Genomic DNA, 18,454 nt, shown 5'->3' on the forward strand with positions numbered 1-18,454 from the left:
CAGAGAGGATGTCCCAGAGGTGAGGAGAGACTGGAGGCAGAGAGGCCAGCATGGTGGCTGTCCCAGCAGCGCTTGGCACTGGGGAATGGGATATGAAATCAGGATACCTGGACAAGGCTTCTAGCTTCTAGCTCTGTGGAGCCATTCATTAGCTGTGTGACTTTAGACAGGTCGTTTTCCCTCTCTGAGCCTCAGTTAACTCACCCACAAAATGGGGATAATTATACCCTACCTCCCTTGTCTCTCAGGATGGTGGAGATCAGATGAGATGAGAAACAGAAAAGTCCCTTGTAGAAAAAATACATAAGGAGCTTTGATTCTAGTCCAGGTGTGAGCCAGCTGTTAGAGCCATGGAGATGATGAACCCCCCGGCCCCCAGTGAGGAACTCCCTTGCCCTTCTCTGCCTCTTTCCTGCTACACAAATGCTGGAATTCCTCCAAGAAGAGTCAGAAGAATCCAGGGATCCCAACAACAGTGGGGGTCATGGAAGGAGTGCTGGACGTTTAGGCCTTTTCTAGGCAACATTTGTGCGTCCTGGGCTCCTCAGAGACAGCCCACCTGGCCCTCAGGCAGGCAGCAAACCAGAGGGAATGACCTGGGACCACCTGGGGAAGAGGGTGGGCAGCTGTCAGGGTAGCCAGAACCAGCATTTCAGGGCCAGTTCTCTAAGACAAGGACTCGGTAGACAAGCACAGGGGAGGGAGAGGGCAGAGTAGAGTTTCTGACATGTACATCCCTTCTGTGGGAGACAATGACGCAGCGAACTTTCATGTGACAGATGCACCTGGGTAACCATGAATAAGTCATTTCCTTCTCAGGACCTCAGCTTCCTCATCTGTAAAATGGGGTGAGAAAGCCTATGACACACTGCGAGTCCAGCCTAATAAGTATGAGTGCCATTTCCCATCCCTAACCTCAGACTCTTTCCCATTTCCTGTCTGAGTTGTTTGAAGAAAAATCAGAAGCCACTTTAGGGACAAAGCCCAGACCCTGAGGGAATTATCTGCCATCTGAGTCTGACAAGGTGGATGACATCTGCCGTGCATGTGTGTGTCTGTGTGCAAGGGTGGAGGGGCCCCCTGTGGGCTAGAGGCAGGGGGTTCAGCCTGCTTCCCAGGGAGGGAACAGGAATCCTATCACTCACCAAGGCTGCTCAAAGCCATTCTAGTCCCTTGAGCTCTGCGCTGTCTGGAGGAAGGGCTGACACCTGGCAATGTCCAAAGGTGAGCACCTGCCCCTCCATTCACCAGGAGGAGGTGAATGAAGGACTGACTCTTGTCGGTGCCTGTGTCCACCGGCCAGTGGCTGCTGCCTTCCTCACATCTGGGGAGGAAGAACTGGGTACCTGCGTTCAGCCAGAGAAGAGAGGTGATAAAATCAACCCTCTTCATACCTTCCAGGAGAATAGTGCAGGAGGCGATTCCTTCTGTGCTGTCTGAAAGCGCAGCCAGCCAGTGCCCCTCCCACTCCCTGCTCTTCCACTCTGGCCAGCTTTTTCATTCTACCCGTGCTTCTCCTTTCCATGCCTTTTCTCAGGCAGCTCCCTCCTCCTGGAGCGCCTTCCCTTCAAGCCTAATGACTTTATCCTAGGAAGCAGGGTAGGGCAGCTGTGGTCCCCACCCCTACCCTCTCCCTGATCTCTCTCCTCTGACAATCACTCACTTTCCCTGTCTCCCTCCAATGGGGATTTGCAATGTTGACTATGTCTGCACATGTTTATGTCCCCCTCTAGGGGACACAGGTGACTGCAGTGGTTTCTAACAGGCTCTGGGGCTAGACAGACACAAGCTCAAATACCAGCTTTGCCATTTAACAGATTTGTAACCTTGGGTAAGTCACTTATCCCTTCTGAGCTTCAGTTTCACTTGGAAAATGAAGGCAATAATAGGACATACTCTATAGAGTTGCTGCTGGAATTAAATGAGATAATGTACATAAAATACTTACAGTGCAGCTTCCCACAAAGTAAAGCTCAGTAATGAGGTTTATTTGCTATGATAACCTTTTGATTAGATATGTGAAGGGCTTTTCTTTTCTGAAACACTTAACACTGAGCCACGCCCTGGATGGAAGGATTTGCACAGAGGCAGATTTATGCACAGCTTAGGGAAGCCCTTTACAACAGGCAGGGCAGTGCAACCTGGGCTGGGCTGCCTCCATGGGCCGTGAGCTCCGGGTCACCGAAGCTGCAGCAAGCAGACACAGAGGGGCCACTTGACCTGCCAAACAGAGGCAGGAGACCAGGTGGCAAGAGTTTGAGCTCTGAAGCCAGTTTCCTTGGGCTTGAATCTCAGCCCCTTTTATTAGTTGTATTTATTATCATATTTAGCAAGATCCAATGCTATTTTTTGGCTTGAGTTGAGCTTTTGTCACTTGTTTCTTAAAAAGTCATGGCCAGTGGTACAGGCCTTAACCAAGATAAGGTCTGTGCTGGACAAGGTAGGGCCAGGCAGAAACGAACATTATTTTATTTATTATTATATTTATTACTCAATGTCTGACCTTAACTTAGCTGTACCTTAGTTTCTTCATCTAAGAAATGGGGAGAGTAAAAGATGATAAAATGAGATAATACATGTAAAGCAATAGAACAGAGCCTGACACAGCTATGATTATCATTATTGGTATTTGAATTAAAGTTACAGAAGAGGGAGTTATGGCCTCTTGCAGGCTGGCAGGTTGTTCATTCTGCTATAATACAGGACTCTGCTAACATTCCAGTGTGCTCTCATGGTTCTGCCTGCCTAGCTGCCTTCCATCCTCCTTCTTCTGGTGACATCCCCTGCCCCCTCTGTTAGCCACGTAGCACATGACCAGGCCTGGCTGCTCAGTATATCCCTATCCCCCCAGCAACAGTGGCTGAACCAAACACAATTCTTCCCTTGGATTGACATACAGATCCTACAAGAAAACAGTTCCCTCTTTCAGCTTGCATTGCTAAGCTGGAGCAGTAGAAAGCTAGTTCCTTATCAGGGCAAAGAAGAGAGAGAATCAGTGATGGGAGAGAAATGGAGAGTCCTAGAGGCATTGAATTTATCTATAGTCTACCCAACCTGATTCTTCTTCCTTCAATTCCATGAACTGCCACAAGATCCAATGCTATTTTTTGGCTTGAGTTGAGCTTCTGTCACCTGTTTCTGAAAAAGTCATGCCCAATGGTACAGGCCTTAACCAAGATAAGGTCTGTGCTGGACAAGGTAGGGCCAGGCAGAAACCAACATTATAACTGCTCCTGTGCCTTTGGGCACAGTCCTTCTCATCTGGGCTGCAGTAAACAGTTTACAAGTTATATTCCCAAGAATCACTCTGGCCCTGTGGTCTTCAGACAGTGAGTGCTCTCTGGAGCCCTGGTAATCTGCAGAGGTACCTCCAAGCCACCTAAGGACAAAGGGCAGTGCTGTTATAAATGCTTACAAACTGGGGTTCTGTTTCCCAAAAATGTTTGAAAAACCGTGTCCTGATTGATGCTCAGAAGAGTGGTAAGAAGAATCTAAGGTTGACGTCTCCATCTCCATTTTACAGAAGTGGAAACTGAGGCCCTGAAAGCAGAAATGAAGCAACCAAGGTCACAGAGCCAATCAGTTGTCGGAGCAAGGAGCTGAACGCGGAGCCTGGACTTGCAGCACAGGGTGTCTTGCCAAGTGGCTTCCACTGCACCAGGCTGCCTGTGAAAATCTACATTTCCCACACTTCCTGTCTCCTCCAGTAAACCAGATGGGCACTAAGGTCTGGAGTCTCATCTTTCTCATCCCTGACCCCTACAGTTTCTCTTGTCTCTGAGCCTGGCTCCTTGGAAGAATTCGAGACGCTTGAGGAATTTGGGGAATAAATGTATGAATCAATAACTACCTCTCTTTTCCCACCCCCATCCCTGCAATACCCATATACTGCGTTCCCCTTCTCCTCCCCTACTTACCCAAATGTCAGGGAAAGGCCAGGCAGACCCCCTCCTGGGAACTCCTAATCCACCTCCCCTGTCCTGGCCGCACTGTGACTGTGGACAGAGGATTCCTTGTTCCCAGTGCTTCCTGCCTAGAGATCTCCGTGGGGCCCAGGCGCTGGCAGGAAGGAGCCAAATCGATCCTTTTAACTGGAGCTAAAGCCACTCCTCCCTCCCAGGAACAACATGCTCCCAGCTCTATTCACCATTCATTCTACCTGCCCCAGCCCCATAGTCCCTTCCCCTTACACACACACACCACAAAAAGAGTTCCCTGAGAGAAACAGAGGTTGCCTCACATCTAATCAAAAACAAAAGCCACAGGATTCTAGGATGACAGCAGCACAGCCCTGGCGATTACGACCTACTAATAACAGCACAATGACATCTGCATAGTACTTTACCATTTCCCAATCAGTATCACCTCATCGGCTCATTTCCCTTTCTACGCACTTGCCTTGCCAGTGTCACAGACCCTCAGGGACCAACGGTTTCCAAACAATGTTTGCCCAGAGCCAGGGAATGACTCTGTGGCATTGCCCGGGGATGGCTGGGACGCTGGCATGCTAGCCAACTACAGTCTCTCCACCTCACCCCAACTTCAACTACAGCTGTACCCCTCGACCTGTTTTGTACCTTGAGATTTATTCTGGGTTCATTTGAAGAAGGGATTTCCCTTCTGGAAAGTTTGATAACAACTCATCTAGTCTGACCCCACCTTCCCCACCTCCTGCCCTTACCATGTATATGTGGGAAATCTGAGGCCCACAGAAAGGAAGGTAGTTGCCCAAGGTCACCGAGCAGTCGGTGGTGGAGCCAGAAGGCAAACACCTTCCCCCAAATCTACTCTACAGCCTATGAGCAACTAAGCAAAAGAAAACAAGGCCTGTGGAGTCGGTTGACGTGGCTTCCAGGACCAACCGAAGCCCTCACAGCAGGACGTGTAACACACTGAGGTGCTGAATGAATGGGCATTTCAGCCCCCGGCGCAAAACAAGCCCAAACCAGAGAGGGCCCTCGGCGCTGACCCCCTACCTCAAACCCTCCAGGAGCCCATGGCCCAGACAAACCCTCACCAGCAGCCACATGTATCACAATAGGGAGACCAAGAGCCAGGACGACCAAGAGGGCTCAGTGTCCAATCTCAGCTGAAGAGGGAGAAAAAGGCGGTGCCTTTGTAACACTCACCCCTCCTCGATCCACACCAGCTCCTTGGGGGGGTCAGGACGTCAGTCAGGCACCTGGGAGGAGAAAAACAGCATTAGCTCCTCAGAACGTGATTTCGTAGACCCAGCATGGAGCTGGAAACTGAGCGGCTGGCATTTGACTCTCATAGGAGCCTTGAGGAAGTTGCTGAACCTGTTAAACAGAAAGGCCCGTGTGACTGTACACAGAGAGCAAAGGGAGCTGCAGAGGTCGGCAGAGGCCGGGCCATGCAGGCTGCAGAGGCCGAGGTAGAGTTCGCTCTTTTTTTCTAAGACCACAGATTGGAGGATAGGGAACGAGCTGGTAAAGGGCAAGAGTAGCTTTAGAAATAGAAGTTAGGAGGTTGTTGTGACTGTCCAGGGCCTAGCTGGGGTGGCTGCAGGAGAGCGAGGAAGAAGTGGGTAGATTCAAGAAGTGTTTAAGAGGTGGCGTCCACAGAGCGTGGTGGTGGGAGAGATGTCGAGGGGTAAGGGAGAGCAGGGGCCTGCTGTCCCCTCACGTCCTTCCAGCTCAATCCAGCGGTGTCCAGCACCCAGGAAATAAACACACCCATTGCTCTCTCAACCTGGCCTATCCTTGCCTCATTCTCTCCATCCTGTGAAATGAAATGGCTTGACACAGTGGTCCCTACGTGTCTTTTTAGTATTAAGACACTGCTCTGGTTCAAATTCACTCAGAGTAGTTAAGCCCCTTTCTCTTTAAGCATCAACTGCAGGTTGAACCTAGTACGTAAGGGGGCAGGACACTAGAGGCAGCAGACTCTGACCCTCTAGACTGATATACTCAGAACAGGAAGCCTCCAGGTGAACGTGGTGTTTCCACCTCATATGTAACAGGAGATTTAGGAGAACAGGAAGGTCACTGTGGCCTGGAGTTGAACGAGCAGGAGCAGAGGCTGTGAGCCCCAATGCCCCCACGCTGCCTCTCTCTGCCCAGCTCCAGAGACTGGCATGGGCCTCAGGACACCACGGCTCTAACATCAGTCACCTGGCAGTTTTCCACCTGCTTCCCCATCTGCTACCTGCTTGCACCCAAGGTAACCCTGGTAGGCCAGGAAGTAAGCACACCTGGGAGAGCTCTGAACTCACAGACCTGGTTTGAACCCAGCTCTGCCACCCTAGCTATGTGGCCTGGGGCAATCACTTTGCTTATCTGAGCCTTGGTTTCCTTATTTGGAAAAGAAGAGTAATAGTGTCTGCTTCTGAAGCTAATGGGAGGATTAAATGAGATTGAGAGAAGGCATGTGTCTTGTCATAATGATCCCAGAGCCTCTCCTTCCAGATGCAGAAATGGAGACCCACAAAGGTGAAATGACTTGCCCCACACTAGTAGCTGGGCTCTGAGCCTGGGTTCTGAACCACAAGGCTGTCTGCAAACCATTTTGGTTCCTGCTTTTAAGATGAGGAGCTAGAGTCTAAAAAATTACAAGTGACTTGCCCAGGGTCACAGAGAGAATCAATGGGTAGCAGAGATACTTGATCCCGGGTCTCCTTGGTGAAAACACCCCGAGTCTCCCCCATGGATATCCAGAAAGCAGATGTGGAAAAGCTTCAAATTTCAGGGCCCTTTATAATCTGGAAGAGGGACATATGCAGATCTGGGCAGAGGGGACCCACCTTGAGAGGAAACCAGGAGCAGAAGAAACAAAAGCCTCTTTCTCAGAAGACTTCCCAGACCTGGACAGGAGAGGAGGGACCTGACAAGCAGGAGAGGAGGGAGCTGACAAGCAGGGCCATCCACCCTGCCAGCGCTGAGCTGAGGGCTGGAGCTAAACAAATAAGTTTGGCCACCAGCGTGCTGTGTGATTCTAGGTAGGCTGCACACACAAACACGCAATCACTCAGGTCTTGGTTTCTCCAGCTCGGGAATGAGAGGGTTGTACCAAATGGTGTCGAGATCCTTCTAGTTATATCAGACTAATAATAACCGTTTCTCACAAGCTGTGGACCACTGACCAGGCCCTGCTACCACAGCCCCCAAAGGTGGTCTCTTACCTAGCTCTAATATCACAATAAATTAGGGAAGTCCTGTTTATACGATTCAGGTCCTGGCTAAACGATCAGGTCACTTTCCCTCAATGAGCCTCAGCTTCTCCATCTGTAAAGGTGGGATTTACCTTTGCATGGTCATCTGCAAAAGCAGAGGATCCCAGGAGCTACCCCCAAAACAAGCAATCCTTTGAGGTACAGTACAAAGGCCCCACCCCAACTCCCGCCCTCATGTTCTTCTAACTTCTCCTCCTTTCCCTCTGGCCCATGTCCCAGTCAGACATATGGAATAACTGAATTCAAGGTGAGGGATGCACGGGAGTGCGACAACCAGCAGACTGCTTCGGATGTGCCCAGAGCTGTGCTAAACGCCACTCTGGGATTACATCTCAGTTAAGTCCCTCAATCAATCACCCATTGAGGTCAGTTCCACCACTAATCTTGATTGACAGGTGATAGGCCACGGTTCAACGAAGTGAAGTGACTTGTTCAAGGTCACCCACAGCCAATGAACAGCATGACTAAGATGAGAACCCTGACGCTGGCTCTTCACTTGCCACCAGAACCCTGATTATCCTTGAGGCTAGAGGGTTACCCAAGGCAGCATTCCACCATGGTACGTGGCCCAGCGCCAGGAAGAAGGTGCAGGGCCTCCCTCCCCAGGCCCCCAACTTCCCAGATCACCTCTCTGGACAGTCGTGCGTTATTCATATGCGTCCAGCTCAACAACCTGGTTAGAACAGTGCTATCCAACGGAAATATAACACAAACCACACATGTGCAATTTCAAACTGCTCAGTAGGCGGGTTAAAAAAGGTACAAAGAAACAAGTGAAATGAAATTGTAACAATATATTTATTCAGCTTGATATATCCCAAATATTATCATTTCGACGTGTAATCGATATAAAAATATTGAGATGTTTGACGCTCTTTTTCACCACTAATTCTTCAAATCCAGTGTGTATATTTTACACTTAACAGCACATCTCAATTCAGATGTTAAATTTCCATTGGATATACTTGCTCTGTATTTAGATGCTCGTAGCCTTTAAAACTGAAAAAGCATATTCATAAAACTAAATTCCCAAACATCCAGAGAGGTTTTTCAATAACTGAATCAAGTATTCTTTTTAAAATGTAGGTAAAATGAAATAAAATGAGAAATTCAGTTCCTCAGTCACACAAGCCACATTTCAAGTGCTTGGCAGCAGCATGTGGCAAGTGACTGCAGTATAGGACAGCTCAGCGCTAGACAATTAATCCTTGAGGGCATGGGCTGGGGGCCTCTTTGACCCTAAGCCGGAGCTGGGCCTCCTAAGGTCAAGCTGAATCTGAATAGAAGAGTATCTATCTACTCATTCAACAAATTCCTGCTGAGCCTAATATTAATATCTACTTTGGAGCCCATGTAGTCACCGAGATGGTGACAAAGGGATAAGTCCCCCTGTTCAGAGGATGACATAGTGAGGTGGGTCACCTGTCCAAGGTCATCCAGCTTTGACCTTAGACCTACCAGATGAGGAAGCCTGAGCCCAGCCTTCTGGCTTGGCGTTCTAGAGAAAGAAATACATGTGCGCCACTTTCCTAGGGGGCTCTCAGTCTGGTGGTAAAGAAGGCACTAGAACAGGAAACCAAAGAAGAGTCTAAAAGAAAAGTAGAGCGGAGAAAGGAATGCGATGAACTGCACTGGGCAGCGGTCCCATGGGCAGGGCCAAGGCCACAGGGTACCCACCCACCCCTCCCCTCCAGCAGGAGGCAGAGCCAGCAGGGTGCAGCAGGGTCCACTGGGCCCCACTGGCTGCCTGCCCTCTGGGCATGTCCCTGGGCTAAACACCAAGCCCCACCCCACCTCCCCCAACAGCACTCACCCAGAAGCCCTGGGACCGGGCCACAGCCAGTACTCACCTCCCAGGGGCAACCCAGCCGGAGGCAGGGGAAGGGGCCCAACGAGGCAGCCCGCTCCCTGAGGAGGAAGGGAGAGAGGGCCCTGGAGGCAGATCTCAGAATAGGGAAAATGTGGCTGGTACTAGCCAGAAACCCTGGGTGGCTTTGCCCCTCTCTTGGTGAGCACAACAAGCATTCAGCCCTCTCCTGCCAGCCCAGCAGGGGGGAAACTCTCCTGGCTGTCAGGTTTAACAATTAACCCTGATTGGTTTCCATTTCAGCAGAACATAGTTACAGCAAAATGAGGAGAGTTGCAGAGGCTGAGGGGGCGGGAAGGGTGGTGTGAAGGGAGAAAGGGATGGTGGTCAACCTCCTTCCCATCCCTCTCTACCAATGTGCTAAGACATCAGCCCCATGAGGTCAGGGACAGTTGCTGGCACATAATAGGTGTTCAATGAATATTTGCAATCAATGAACAAGAGGGTGGAGTGAACTAGAATAAAGCTGGCCAGCTAGATGGGCAGACGGATGGAGAAGTGAAGGAGGGCAAAAGATGGCTTGCCTTGGGCCAAACCATCTCCTTTTCCCCACGTGCTCATTGAAACCAAGCTGGGCTGGGAACAGGATGGCAGCCACCCAAGGCATGCCAGGAACATGGCCTTCAATTCCCCCAGCCCTGGGTGCCACTTCTGGCTCAGTCCTGCCAAGCTGTGACCTTGGACAAATGATTCAACAGCTGGGAGCCTTTGCACTTCCCCTGTAAAATGGGGGCGACACTGCTACAGCACAGGGCTGCACGGACCACGCCAGGCCCACAGATGCTAGGATGCACTGTGCTGTTGTCACACAGCCATGTGTCTTGCTGCTTGGCAACAGGCTCTCCTGCTCAGCACCGCCCCCCACCCCGAGTTCCCCCACACCCCACATACACCCACTCCTGGCTCCCACCTATGTGGCCTTATCTCCCTTTCTGGAAGAAAGCCTGGACTGACAACTCCAGCCCACTCATATCTCACTCACCTGGGATCGCACACACCCTGGCAACAGATTGCTCCCAGTTTGACATTTGCTTGTCATTTACATCCTCCTCGGGTCGCCGGGGCCTCAGGCCTTGGTTTATACTCGCAGAGGGGTAGATTAAGAGATGGCTTCTTCTGTTAGCCTGCTCTGATATTTAGAGATTCTGACATTTCCGGGATCAATTTACACATTCACTTTAAACAGACCAGGGTTCAAATCCTGACCTTGGTCAGGTAAACAGACAACCCTGCTATCGTGGGTACCCTGAGGCCAGCCTGCAGCCCACCCCCAACCAGGCTCATAGAGACAGGCAAAGCCCCTTCCTGTCCCTGATTCCCAGCCTTTGCTGGTTTCCCCGGACCTCCCCAACAAAGCCCTAGCTTTTCGGCTCCACCTTTTCAGCCTTCCCTCACACACTCAGGAGCCCGAACCCCTCCAAATTCTTCTTGGCAAAATAGAGCTTGAAGGTCCTCCTGCATCAGGGGTGCAGCGCCTAAGCCCCTTCCACGTGGAGATGCTGGAGCTGCCCCTGCTTCCCCTCGGCTCTTTCCTGCATCCTTCCTGCAGCGTTCCCAACACGCAGCCCACCTTCCCATCCCAGGCTGTGTGTTGCCTCCTTTGCCTCCATAGGAAATATGTATCTCCCTGATGCCCTCATTCCTCATCCTGCATCCTGCCTGTCCGTGTCACCTAGAGCATGGACTCTACCCTGATCTTTCACTCCTCAATGCACTCAGCCGTCTCTGTGCCAGACATCTGGAGACCAAGAAGCTCCTGCGATTTTTCTCTGTAACTCACCCCTCACTCTCCAGCCCAATGCTCAGAACAGAGTAGGTGCTTACTGACAAAATAATGAATTATAAGCATTTATTGATAAGTTATTCTTTACAAAACTCAGATTTTAGACATTTCATTTCAGTAAATCCTCCCAACCCCTCAAACAGACTTGTTATACCTATCCCTTTTTTTAAGCTGAGGAAACTGAGGCTCAGAGAGGGGAAGTGACTTACCCAAGGTCACACAGCCAGGAAATGACAGTCAAGACTGGAATTTAAGTTCTTACCCACTGTCCTATTTGATCTTCCTCCAATCTATAAATAAAGGAGGGACTATCTGAGAAGTCATGGCCTTCCTGGCGACAGGGGCCATAAGGGCTCCACAGAAACTAACCCAGCCCAGAGCTGGAGGCAAATATAACTTAATAACCTGCTTCCCTGAGGCAGCCTCTCTGGCAGGTGGGCAGCTGCCTGGAATCAGATGGATTCAGAGCCTTGGCCAGCCCATGGCTGAAGCTGTAGGAAGGCCAGTCCAAGCTGGTGGCAGGGCACAAGCCTGGGAGAGGGGCAGGAATTCTGGATTCGAATCCCTACCCTTTGAGCCAGGGGGTTGCTCTGTGAATTTAACCAAGTCCATGGCCCCTGCATCCCTAAATGCTCTGGCAGGACCCATACAGAACAGTATAATAAAGACCCAAGAGTCCTCTCTGCACTTTGGGCAGGCCTAGATTTAAATCCGAGCTGTGCCCCTTGCTGGCTGAGGACTGGGGAGGCCTTGGGTAAGTTATTTTACCTCCTCTAATAAAATGGGAACTCATAATCTCTTCCTCACTGGGTAGTTATAAGGAGTAAAGGCACGCAAAGCCTTAGCACAAGGCCTGGCACTAGGTAAGCCAATAAATACAAGCAGTTGTTTCTAGTCACCAGGATGAGCCTCTTACCAGGAAAACCCTAGGCGTTCTCATTCTCGGGTGGTCCCAATTCACCCCAACGCCATCAACCAGAAGTGGGTCTGGAGGCTTTATCTTTAGACCTCTAATCCAGCAGAGAATGTAAGGGGAGGCAGAGAGAAAAAAATCTGAGATAAAATTGAGATGAGGAAAGGGAAAGAAAACCAGGGAGGGGCCTGGCTCCCCCAGCTTGCGGGAAAGGATGAAGACTTGGCTGAAATGGACAGGGCAGGAAAAACCTGCCCGTCTTTCCAGAGCCTTCCCTAGGCCCACCAAAGGCAAGGCTTAGAGGGACGCAGGCTGCGAAGCAGCACCCCCTGGCTGTCAGTAGGGTCCCCAAAGCCTTGAGTTACCTCCTGGCCCTGGCTCTACGCACTGCTCTGTGGTGCAGAGACTGCTCCAGCCAGGCTGCAGGCAAAACAACCGCCCATCCTGCCTGCGGAGGCGCTGCCTGCGCAGGACCCAGGGACCTCTTTCTTGGAACTCTGATCCTGACTCTGCAAGGCTCTGCCCCACTGGGAACCCCCACCTCAGGTCCTGTGCAGAGCCCTCTCCAGGCCTCCACCGCCCCAGGCTCCTGCACTGGGGCTAAAGCTGCAACTAGGAAAAAGTACTGTTTGGTCTGTAAAGAGGAGCACAAACAAGGTGTAACAATTGCCACCACGCAGTTGGGTGACCTTTGGGGGGACACAGCTGACCTCCTGGAAAATCACTTTCTATCATCTAAGTAACGAGAGCAAGGACAAGAAGCATCGCCACGGTTCTCCTAACTATGACAGCGACTGCAGTTCACTGGCTGCCTCTGAGCACAGAGGGGCAAAAAGGACCTGCCTCAAGGGAGAAGGGGGCGCGGTGGGGCTCCACTGAGAAGGCACTGGATGTGGCAATGGCCAAGGGTTATTATGATGAAGACAATATAATTAAAAATCACAGCAATAAACCCTTAAGCAATTTACAAAGAGCTTTCTCGTTATCTCCTGGGATTCACAATCTGGTGAGGTAGGCAGGGCTGGATGATTAGTCACACTTGGCAGACGAGGAAAGGGAACAAGATCAAGTGACCTGTCCCAGCCATTACATGGAGAGAAGCTGGAGCCTAAGAAGAAATAATAATAATTGAGTGCCTACTGTGTGCCATCTCACTAGACATGCACACATTATCTTTCTAAAGTCTCATCACCCCAACTCTGCATTGCAGGTGCCACTGTCCCCACTTCAGAGAAGAGGAAACTGAGGCTGAGAAAAAGGAACTGATTGACTCTAAAGCTCAGGGCTGCTCCACTGCAAAGCCTGCATTTGGACCCAAACTGTAGGACCCCTTTTCCATCTTTCTGTATGTCCTTTAGGTGGAAGAACTGGGACTCTTAAACTCCTGCTTTTGGATTCCCACTCAGAGCTCCCTCCACCAGGCAGCCTTGGAGGATAAAGGGAATGAGAGGACAGCAAGGGGCTTAATGTGTCTCCTTCCTCACCTCCCCAGCCCAGGCAACTGTGCTTCTTCCATGTTCTCAGTCTCTATCCACCCTACTGGGCCCTCCCATCCCGGCTTGCTTAGCAACCTCTAAACCCTTCTCTCCATCAATAGACCTCACAATCCACCACTCCCCACCCTCACTCCAGGCCATTCTCTACCACCACCTAGGGAGCCGTGCTTTTGAAGTGCAAATATGATCCATCCTAGCTGGTTTAATCCTCTTCCCAACTCCTCACCACTTGTAGGACTCTTCAGCCTCTGCTAGATCTGGCCCCAATCTTCCTCTCCCACTTTACCTCCAGCCACTCACCCCGCTTGTACCATCATTCAGCCTCTTTTGCTCCAATCACATGGAACCATGCGGGGGTCCCCTAAAAGCTATGCTGGCTTTGGGCGGGCCACGGTGGCTCAGCAGGTAAGAATGCTTGCCTGCCATGCCCGAGGACCCGGGTTCGATTCCCGGTGTCTGCCCATGTAATAAAAAAAATAAAAAAATAAAAAGCTATGCTGGCTTTGCACATGCTGTTCCAACTCCCTGGAAGAAAAAAACCTAGCCCCAACACCATTTCTTTCAGGAAGCCTTTTCCTCCATAAATAGCCACTCCCTGACACCTTGTACATTGTCCTTGGGGAACTGCATCTGTACATACCTACCCCCACTCCCAGTCTGTGAACACTGCTCTGAATTCATTTCTGTTTCTATATTCTCAGGGCCTAACCCAAAGGCATTCAGGAGCATTGACCTGAATTGCAGAGTAGCCCTAAGAGTAACCATAGCATTTACCAAATGTGTATGGCCTGCTCAGCACTGTGCTAAGCATTCCAAGTATGTTATCTCACTTAATCTTCAAAACAACCCTATGAAACAGATACTATTACTATTCCTGTTTTACAGATAAGGAAACAACAGCTCAGAGATAGAGTTATTTGCTCCAGTCCATCCAGCTAGTATGTAGTAAAGTTTGAATGACTCCAGAGCCACTGCTGGCAACCACTGCTGAGACGTATGCCATCCATCCCCAAACCCTCATTTTACAGAAGAGGAAACAAGCGACGGAAAGCTACTTGCCCATGTCATGTTAACAAGGCTTGGACCCAGATCTTTAGATTCTTCCCCTTTTCATTTTTGCAGGATTCTAATCCAGGAGGACATAGAATACAAGGTAGGGCTGGGTGCCCTGCCTTCTCCTGCTTCCTCCAGAGCAGAAGACACCCAGTGAGGGCTCCCATCCATGGCCAGGAGATGCAACAATAAAAAAGGCAGGTAAATCTGCTTCAGAAAAGTCCAAGGTCTGCTCAGATATTACAATGTCAGGACTTGCGGGGAAATTTTGGGTATCATTCAGTGCCATCCCCTATTCCTTCAACACATTTATTGAATACCTGTCATGAGCCAGACACTGGGCTGGGCACTAGGAAGAATGACAAGCAAGTTCCTGCCCAGATGGCACTGACAGTGTAGTGGGGGAAGAAAGACAAATTAAACTCTCATAAGTGCTATGAACCAAATGAAGCCTTAAGAACATATAACAGGGAAAAGTGATTTAGCCTGGGGAGCTGGCCAAGGCCTCCCTTAGAAAGCGACTCCTGAGCTGAAATCTGAAAAGAGGGAGTAAACCAAGATAAGAAACAGGAAGAATGTGCTATACAGAGGGAATAGCATGTGCGAAATCTCAGAGGCAAAAGAACTCATGGTGCCTTGGATGAATTAAAAGAAGGTCAGAAGGACTGGTTTTCAGGGAGGAAGACAGGGACTGATTCCACCGGGCCTGGTAGGACCAAGCAAGGATGGGAGAAACTGAGCAGAGCAAAGCCACCCTAGCACAAAACCCAGCCCAGAGCAGACCCAGATGCTGTCAGAGTCACTACATTAATCAGAAAAGGAGTGATTTGTCTAAGATCACAAGGGAAACCTGGAACTTGAAGCCAGAACACCTACCTCCCAGACTAGGGCTTTGGGGCTGCTTCAGATATGTGCATGAGAGGGTTGCAGGGGGGGCTTTCCAGGTGTTTCTGGGATCACTCAGCCTTTGCCTGTCTTGAGTTCTAGAGTGCAACAGAATCACCTGTTTGTTAAAACACTGGCCCCACCCTCAGAGTTATTGATTCAGGAGGCCTGGAGCAAGGCACAAGAGTTTGCGGTTCTAACAAGTTCTCAGGTGTCCCTGCTGCTGGTGGTGAGGGGCTCACACTTTGAGAGCCACTGCCCTAGTCTAGAGTGTATGTGTGGGCTGGTGGGGGTGGGGGAGGACCACTGACAGGATCCTTGGGAGCGAGAAGGGTGGATTCCTAAATCTAGATAACAATGAATTTAACTCTAGCACTCTGCGGAAGGGAGGAGCCCTCAAAATCTTAAGAGTCCAGTCCACCAGAGAGACTGAGGGTGAGGGAGTTTAAACCCTTGCACATAAGAGATGCTCAATAAAAATGTGTTGGGTGAACAGATAAGCACAAAAAAGGTTTGGCAAAGTCAAGAGGAGACCCCTGAACCAGACTCCAAGGCTCCCAAACTCTGGACCAGAGCCTCCCCCCTGTCCTGAGAAAGGATTCCAGGGAAGGGGACAGCAAGCTCAGCCCTCCCCAGCCTCTGTTGCCCTCGGTAGGGAAACATTTTAAGAATTGTAGAAATATGCTGCTGGCCTCCAATCCCATCATTCATCCACCCCCCTTCCTTTTACACTCTCACTTCCCTCCCTTTTAAAATCCTGTGCAATTTATCCTGGCAAGCGAAGTAGCAGAGGGGGAGGTGAAGTTATAGGAAAGACGAACTGTAGCTAAGTAAAAATTCTTGCACTTGGATGTATGTTCTTCTCCCAGAAGATTCTCAGTTTCTCTCTTTATGTCCCAGTCCAATCTACCTACATTTCAGTACCAACAACTGAAACTCACAAAGCCAGGGGCAACATTCCCAAACCACCTATCACCCAGTTTTTCTAAAACAAAGTAGCCCTGGACAGAATTTTTCTATCCTATTCCAGTAGGCAGCAAAATGCTACTTTTCATACAAACCCACATTCAGAGACTCACTAATACACAAACAGCTATATGTACATAAAAACAAATATACCAGCACTTACAAAAACACAAAGATACATAAAGAGATACCACATTCCTGATAAAACATGCCTATCCACCCACACGCCCAAAAGTACACAGGGGGAACATGCACACACACAGTGACCACAGCTCTAGAAAGAATGCACCCACAAATACATGGGAAAAGGGGTACAGACACACCCAGAGAAATTTTTCTCAAATTAAAAATATCTCTGACGATGGAGTGGAGACACTGTTCCTTTAAGAGAGTGGGTCTCCCCAGGACTTTTCGGGGCACACGAGGTATGGCTCTACCCACAGGAGCCGGCAGGGATGAGGGTGGGAGTGCCAATGACCTGGCCAGGCCAGATCCGGCCCTGGGAGATTCTTCTCACGCAGCGACAGGAAATGGATCCCTGGACCTGCTGGGTCACCAGCCTGAGAACCTCCGCCTCGACCCCCCAACACCCCTCTCCCCTCAGCAACACGCACCCACCCCTCTACGTCCTCACACATACACTCGGGCTTCAACCAAGACACGCCCTCCGCTTGGCCCCAGCCCGGGGCCGCTGTCTGCCGGGCTCCCTCTGCGCACCCGCCCCCCGGGGTGTGGCCGCCCACCTGCCAGCCGGGAGTGTCCACCCGGCGAGGGCGCCCCCGCCGCCTCCACCCACCACCCGGACCAGGTGCCGGGCTCCTGGCGACAGCAGCGCCTCGGCCGCCGCCCCCAGCCCTTCCTCCCGGCGGTGCGGAGACAAAGCCGCGCACACGCACACGGGGGCTACGCGGGGCTACGCGAGCGCACACCCGCCCTCACACGCGCACACACAGAGTCATTGGCGCGCACAGCGACACACACACACACCGCCACAGGCTCCAGCCACGAGCGAAGCCACTGGCACACACCCTCATTCAGATATACACACACTGCTACACATTCGGACACACCCTCTCACCGACACATGCACGGATAGACGCACGGATAGACACACGTAGGCACACGCATCCTCACCAGATACAACACATACACCACCCAGTCCTGGCGCGCGGAGACATACAGGGCAGACACCTTCACGCGCGCGCACGCACACACACACACACACACACCAGATGCACAAACAGACGCGCGCACACACCGAGCATCCACTTGCACAGATCCACGGACACACGCGCTCACGCCCAGCACTCACGCGGAGACGCATGAACCTACACACTTACCCTTGCCAATACTGAAGACCACGAAGCGATGCCCGGGGCTCGGGGCCCCGGGGCTTGGGACCCTGGCGCCCCCACCCCCCGCCCGCCGGCCTGTCAGTCCTCGAGGGTGGGGGCCCGACCCGCAGCCCGGGGTGTCTCCCCCCAGCCCCCGGAGCTCAGGCGCGGCGGGGCCCGCCAGGCTAAGAGAAGGGCGGCGGAGGCGGCTAACCTGTCAGCGGCGGCGCGGCTTCCGGGCAGCCTGTCCCTCGGTCCGTGTGTCTGGCGGCCGCCCGGGCGGGCTCCGAGGTGCACTCGAGCTACGCAAGAAATGCCCCGCTCGCTAGCTCGCTCGCTCTCTCCCTCCCACGGCGCTTACCCACTCCCGCCCGCCCCCACCCCACCCCCACTCTCCCCCTCCGCCCCTCCCTGGCCGGCTCCCCCCGAGGAGGCGGTGGCGATTCCGGGCCGCGGGGAAAGCGGCGCGCGAGCGAGCGAGCTGCAGCCTAGAGCAGCGAGCAGCCGGGGGAGCGCCGCCGCCGCCCGAGCCGCCGAGCCGGGGCCGCGCGTCGGGAGGAGCCGCGGCGGTCCCCGGGGAGGGAACGTGGGGAGGGGGCTGAGCCCGGAGAGCCGGCCTGGCGCTCGGGGCCCGCCACCCGCTCCCCCACGTGGGCCCCGCGCCCGGCGCTTACCCGAGCCGCTGAGGCCTCCCCAACCCCGGCAGGGCGGCGGGGAGAGGAAGAGGAGGCGACCCCACCCCGGGCCTCGTCGCCCTCGCGGTCTCACCCGGTGGGCTCGCGCCCCGCCCCCGCCCCCTCCCGGGGCCCTGCCGCGCTGACCTCTGTCTTGCTTGGGCTAAGGCTCCGGAGCCCTCGGCCCGGTGCCCCGGGCTAACCCCGCGGACCCGCGCCCGGCCGGCCAGCCACCTGAACCGGCAACCCCGACCTGCCGCCGCCCACCCGCCGCCCCGCGGCCCTCCCATT

General features: G+C 52.3%; 1 protein-coding gene across 1 annotated transcript in view; it reads right to left on the minus strand.

Moving 5' to 3' along the window:
• EPB41L1 (erythrocyte membrane protein band 4.1 like 1) overlaps positions 1-17,850 on the minus strand; it is a 117,656-nt gene extending 99,806 nt beyond the window's left edge. Inside the window, exons 1-2 of the mRNA XM_077169768.1 lie at positions 17,704-17,850; positions 5,130-5,182 (exon numbers count right to left, since the gene is read on the minus strand). The gene's annotated coding sequence lies outside the window, so the exon portion shown is untranslated. The remainder of the gene's footprint in view (positions 1-5,129; positions 5,183-17,703) is intronic.
• Positions 17,851-18,454: the final 604 nt, after the last annotated feature.

This window comes from Tamandua tetradactyla, chromosome 1 (assembly GCF_023851605.1).
Source record: "Tamandua tetradactyla isolate mTamTet1 chromosome 1, mTamTet1.pri, whole genome shotgun sequence".
NCBI lineage: Eukaryota > Metazoa > Chordata > Mammalia > Pilosa > Myrmecophagidae > Tamandua > Tamandua tetradactyla.